This window comes from Oncorhynchus kisutch, linkage group LG5 (assembly GCF_002021735.2).
Source record: "Oncorhynchus kisutch isolate 150728-3 linkage group LG5, Okis_V2, whole genome shotgun sequence".
Taxonomy (NCBI): Eukaryota; Metazoa; Chordata; class Actinopteri; order Salmoniformes; family Salmonidae; genus Oncorhynchus; species Oncorhynchus kisutch.
Window position 1 is genome coordinate 55,330,509 of NC_034178.2, and position 6,719 is coordinate 55,337,227.

A 6,719-nucleotide genomic window follows, 5' to 3' on the forward strand; every position below is an offset into this window, starting at 1 on the left:
CAAGATGCACCTGTGTAATGACCATGAGGTTTAATCAGCTTCTTGATATGCCACATCTGTCAGGTGGATGGATTATTTTGGCAAATGAGAAATGCTCACTAGCAGGGATGTAAACAAGTTTGTGCACAAAATTGGGGCGAAATATGCTTTTGTGCGTATATATCATTTCTGGAATCTTTTCTTTCAGCTCATGAAACATTGGACCAACACTTCACATGTTGTGTTTATATTTTTGTTCAGTATAGTTCAGTTACCTTCACTTTCTTGGGTCCAGGAACGATTTTATACATCTTGAAGCCGGTTGGGCCAACAGACTTGTCATGGGTAGTGAGAGTTTGAATATGTCCGTAAACACTCCAGCCTGCTGGTCTGCGCATCCTTATCTCACCAACAGAGATTTTTTTATGTAAAATGAAACAATATTTTAAACAAATGTTATTTTGTCAAGTTCCTCCAACCTCATTTGACAATAAGTTTTGTGATATCATTTTTTTTTAAACTATCCTCGACACAAAAAAAAATATTGTGAAGGCCTAATTACATGACAAACTATGGTTGGCAATTGATTATTTTCAGATGGGGAAAACCCCTGGTCTCAATGAAATTCCAAGAGATACAGTGCATTCAGAATGTATTCAGACCCGTTGACTTTTTCCACATTCTGTTATGCTACAGCCTTATTCTAAAATGGATAGAAAAGTTTTTTCCCCACACATGAATCTACACACAATACCCCATAATGACAAAGCAAAATTTGGCAAATTTATCCAATTAAATTAAAACTCAAATATCACCTTTACATAGGTATTCAGACCCTTTAATCAGTACTTTGTTGGAACACCTTTGGCAGCGATTACAGCCTTGAGTCTTCTTGGGTATGACGCTAAAAGCTTGACACACCTGCATTTGGGGAGTTTCTCCCATTCTTCTCCACAGATCCTCTCAAGCTTTGTCAGATTGGATGGGGAGCGTCGTTGCACAGCTATTTTCAGCTCTCCAGAGATGTTCAGAGACTTGTCCAGAAGCCACTCCTGTGTTGTCTTGGCTGTGTCCTTGGGGTCGTTTTCCTGTTGGAACCTTCGCCCCAGTATGAGGTCCTGAGCGCTCTGGAGCAGGTTTTCATCAAGGATCTCTCTGTACTTTGCTCCTTTCATCTTTCCCTCGATACTGACTAGTCTCCCAGTTCCTGCCGCTGACAAACATCACCATAGCATGATGCTGCCACCACCACGCTTCACCGAAGGGATGGTGCCAGGTTCACTCCATACGTAACACTTGGAATTCAGGTCAAATAATTACATTTTGTTTTCATCAGACCAGAGAATCTTGTTGCTCCTGGTCAGAGTCCCTAGGTGTCTTTTGGCAAACTCCAAGCAGGCTGCCATGTGACTTTTACTGAGGAGCACCTTCCATTTGGCCACTACCATAAAGGCCTGATTGGTGGAGTGGTGCAGAGATGGTTGTCTTTCTAGAAGGTTCTCCCATTTCCACAGAGGAACTCTGGAGCTCTGTCAGAGTGACCATCGAGTTCTTGGTCACCTCCCTGACCAACGCCCTTCTCCCCCGATTCCTCAGTTTGGCCGGGCTATGAAGAGTCTTGGTGGTGCCAAACTTCTTACATTTAAGACTGATGGAAGGTGTATCATCGGAAGCAGTGTATACTCTGCGCATCAATGTTTTTCTTGCTGAGACGGCCACAGTGCTTGCGGAAGTGTCCGAAGGGCAAGAGAAGTTCATCTCAACTACCGTATTGCACAACTGCAAGGAGGAGGGAAGTTGCTCATTCACAGAGACAGCTGGCTCGAAATCATAACAAGAATGGTCAATCAGATTGGCTGATGGAATGTGTCGAGATATCGTAATATCTCCTTGGATCGGATTCTGCCCCAAGAGGTTTCTAAACGTCTTTTTCCCAAGGGGTGATTTTTACAGATACCCCTCGTGAATGACTGCGTTGCAGCTAGCGTTAGGGGACGACAGTGTGGTCGGTGGAGAAGGCACTGTAGCCTGTGACCATGCCTGGTTGGTTTTCTAATCCATCAATGGGAGTAACCGATCCATCAAATCTGCTCCAAGTAGCAGGGGTACAGTTTCGAGGCTGGTAACATACACAGAGTGGACGAGCGATACGTCCTTGAAGTGTAGTTTCAGCATGACTCTCAATGTGGGAGGCGAGGTAGTCTGAGTGACCCCTCGAAGTGTAGTGTTGCATCGTTCCACTTTTAACCAACGTTTAGTTGGCTTGAAAGCGCTTTTTAGATCATCAAACAATGTTTGAGATATGAGTGATATTGTCGCACCAGAATCAATTAACGCATGACAAGTTAAGCAGTCCTCCAGGACTGTTTCTAGGTATGGTCGTTTTGATTTATGTTTAATGGACATATTCCCCACAAAGTGGAGTGGTCGTTCGCAACAACGTGATGTGTCAATTCTGTTCAAGGTGGAAGCAGATCGACTTTTCCGATTTTGAGCGGGCTTGGCTTTAATGAAGCCTTTGACCTTTTTCTTCGCAACCTTTGTATCAGAGTCTATAGGCAAAGCCTGTGGGCTTGTTTCTTGACCAAGTGGGCCCTGGATAGGGTCTCGAGTGAGAGCGGGAGATAATTGAATTTTAATGTCCTTGTTATGGGTGTTAATTCCTGCGGACCTGGTGTCCGGTAATTCCCTGTCTAGTCCTTGTGACTGATCTTTTACCCTTTTCTCAAATGTTTCTTTGTTTAGTTCTTCACATAGCGGAACTTCTGGAGAACATTGGTCTACGTTTTGATCATCCTTCAACCCTTTGTTACCCTTGTGCTCTGACACTTTGTGTGGGTTGGGTGCAGGAACGTAGTGAACAGGTCGATTGTAGCGATAGTCGTTTTGATGGCGACGTACTTTACAGTTATTTAGACAGCGGAGGTTATTGGAAACATGGTTTCACGGTAGCAACTGTTGCTGTGCGCCATGTCTTAACGCTTCAATACCTGATAATGCACGCTCTAACTGGAGTGAATTCTCCTGGTCAAACTTCAAAACCGAGTGGTCAGGGCTCTTAGCGTTGCGAGCTTTTGATGCCTCAAAAGCTGTGCTTGCATGCTCTCTGAGTTGTAAGATAGGCAAGCCAAGGTGGGCGGCAGGGCCCAAGTAGGTAATGAAGGTAGGATACATGTTCGACAGGAACATTTGTTTAAATGGTAACAGGTCTTCCATGGCTGTTTCCGTGAGTAGGCCAAAGTAAGCTGAACGAAGCCTATGATAGTAAGCTTGTGGGTGTTCGTTCCGAGCTTGTTTGACCGTGTTAGCCAGTGAGCTATCGTGTTTGCGAGTCGCAGAACCACTGATTTCTAATTTCAAAGCTGTGGCAAGTTTAGCGTAGTCATTTAGCACGTGTTGCTGTTGTAGACGAATGAACCTTGTCACGTGTCTGTTTGACATTCGCTTCAACAGGTAAACCCTGTCAGAACCCGTAGCGTTCGGGTAGCCATCCAACGCGTCCTCTATGTCAGCTAGGAACGTCTCAGTATCATTTGGCTGACCTGGAAATGGGTCAAAGGTGGGGAAATTCTTGACAGGTTTGTCTAGGTATTCCGTGTCAAGCGGGCGGAGAGGGTTGGCTTCATCCTGTGGGGAAAATGGGGCCGAAAGGCCAAGAGGAGAAGCCAAGCTTTGGCTATGTTGGCCAAGAGGCGCCATATTACTCAGTGCCGAATGGCCAAGAGGAGAAGACTGAGGGACACTTAATGGAGGCAATGTCTGAAACCTATCATCTTCACTCCTTTGAGTGCAGGGCTCGGGTTGCTTGGATAGGTAGTCACGCTGTGGAGCGTGACCATTCTGGATTTCCTCCAGATGGTACCTAAGGGTGGTATTCTGCTGCATTGCAGAGTCCACTTGAGCGCTTAGAGTACTGATTTTGGACACGTGAGTGTCGCTCTTGCTCCTTTCGGTCTCAAACTTATCTGTCATGGTGTGCAGATAGAGGTCTTGAGTACGGAGGGAGAGATTCAGTGATGAGATTTCTTCCGCTTGCTTAGAAATCAAGATTTCCATCTTCATCACCCGAGTTCTCTCATCATTCATTTGGTCAGCGACTTCAATGAGTTCTGCTGATTTGTCATCCAACTTTGTCATTGTGTTCACTAATTGATTTTCTTTGGTCTGCAGAATTTTGAGTAGAACCGTGTTACTCTGAGTAACGTTCAACAAAATTGCCTGCATGTTATCAAATTGCGCACTCCTGTTTGTAGATATCTCAACATATTTATCTAGTTTGGAGTGGACTACCTCGTATTTAGTTTTGGCTAAATCGAGTTGTTCCTGGAGACAACGATTTTGTTGGAGAGTTTGTGCTCGTTCATCGTCATAAGTATTTGCAATTATTTTAATTGTTCAGATTTCAAACGCAGTTCCTCGACTAGCAGAATGTTTTCATTTCCTGCTTTTGTCAATAGTTGCTCAGTTCTCTCCACCTGTCCCCTCATGTTAGCCATGTCTGGCACGTGCTTCAGCTGTGCACTGTGGTATTGGACTGATGCCACATTTTTATGGCGATACATCAGTGCAAAAGTGGGGAGAACCGTCACAAAGCCTGTGATTGATGGTTGATTTTGGAGAGCGTTTGCAATTTCGGCTGTTTTTTCGCTAATGGCATAATTAGGGTTGACATCGCTGCTGAGGTCAGAGATCAATTATTTTATGGGTGGAGGTTCACTAATTAGCGGAGGAGTGGTGACCACCTCCTTTGATAGCTTGCACATTAGAAAAATTTAGTTTGGGTTTGGAATTCATTGGAAGCTGCAAAGACAAGTTTAATCTATTTATAGATGTTGACGAACCATCAGTACCATACCAGTAATGTGGAAGTTGGATGTGAATGAATTTGCAAAATCAAATTGAATTAATTAATAATTTCCAATGATTAATCCTACCTGGGTAGGCTATCTAGGTATTCAACTTTAATTAACCTGAGAAGTTTCTTCATCAAGGTTAATATGAGAAGTTTAAAAGTGTCTCATTTGATTGGAAGAACATTAGGTTATGTTCAACAATTTACTTATTAAATTGAATGAGACGATAATCCATACAATCTCCATTGATTGGATATCATAAGTGTAAACAGTAGATCAAATGTTGGGAACATTCAACACTGTGGTACACTTCTCCCTAAGGCCGAAGCCACATGGGATTCCCGCTGGGGCAGGGCTTCTGTCAGTACTGGATTAGTGAATGGTTTTGCAAAAACCTAATTTTACTGATTGATCAATTTAATGATAAATCAGGCCTGTATAGGCTATTTGGGAATTAAACTTTAATTAACCTGAGAAGTTGCTTCATCTAGGTTAGGTTGGAAAAAGTTTACAATGTCTTATTTAGAAAACTCATCAATTTGGATATTATTTAAAATATCTATTTCAGAATGTAAATTGCCAGATTTACACTTATTAGTTCAATTGGATAAGACATTGATATCTGTCTGGATATCACAAGTAATGACTTGAGTGTGACCTGAATAATTCTTCATGATCTAATATAGTAGGGCACACGTCAGCGGTCAATGATTTCACACCGTGAAATCAAACGTAACTACCCGGGGCGGGACTTCCGTTTCAATGTGACACAAGGAAAGGAAAATGGCTATTTTCCCTTGTTAGCTTTAGCATCTCATCCAAACTAAACCCTCCTTAGTGCCTGAAAATGCAGCACATAGGATTCCCTTGGCAAGGGAAAGGTTTTACTTACAACGTATTATGTTCAAACACTTTTCGGCGTTTTTTGACGATGTTTTAACCGGAACACGCGGCAAACAACGAAATGCACCGTGGTCTACTCGTGAGGAAGCGCGAGAGAGACAGAGATATATATATCGCTGGTCAAGCTTATATCTCCTGGATTTCAATTGGCTGGCTCTTTGTCCTCGCTCGAGAAATTAATAATGACAGAGCCTACCCGCGTCTGAAATGCGCCAGGCAGAAATAGCCCTGCGTTTGGCCAAACACTCTATTTCTCAGATTTCTCAGATTAGCTTTATCAGCCCTCATACAGAAATGTATTTGCTTACGTTACCCACTGACTACGTCAGAGAACAACACGGAGGCGGGGAATCCTCAGCACACACACACCCAATAATGCTTGTCTCTATCACTCCAAAAATGTGTACAATAAACTTGGTATATTATGTAATCTGCTATTCAATTTTATACAGGCTGAATCAAAATTAAAGCCTCATTCTATTTTAGATTCCTCACAGGGGGCACCAATAATGTTGTGTCTTTGGCTATGCCGGATTAAGTGATATGACATGCTATTCTATTAAATAATTTCTCCGTAATTAATATGACCTGATTGAGCTAATCATGTAAATGTAATTAACGAAAGTCGAGGCACCACAAAATAATATTTATAGAGCTGTTATCTTCTGAATAAACTCCTAGTAATATTTTACATCAATAGCAGTCAATATTAATCGTCACCTTAATTCAGTCTCATCGGAAAGAATGTCTTTGTCGGTCAATTGAATACGTTGTAGTAACGTCGTTGTGTGATAGACGGGATACTCTGTCTGTTCCTTCCTAACCCTCGTTTGCAGCGGCTGTTGCTAACTCAACGGCTAGGAGGTATCACTTCTGTAGTGAATAAGAGTTCAAAGTTCATAAAATTCGCAACCAAAACTCACGCTGATGTTGGCTTCGTTCTGTAGTTATTATCGGAACCATTCTGACATCGGACCGTCGTCC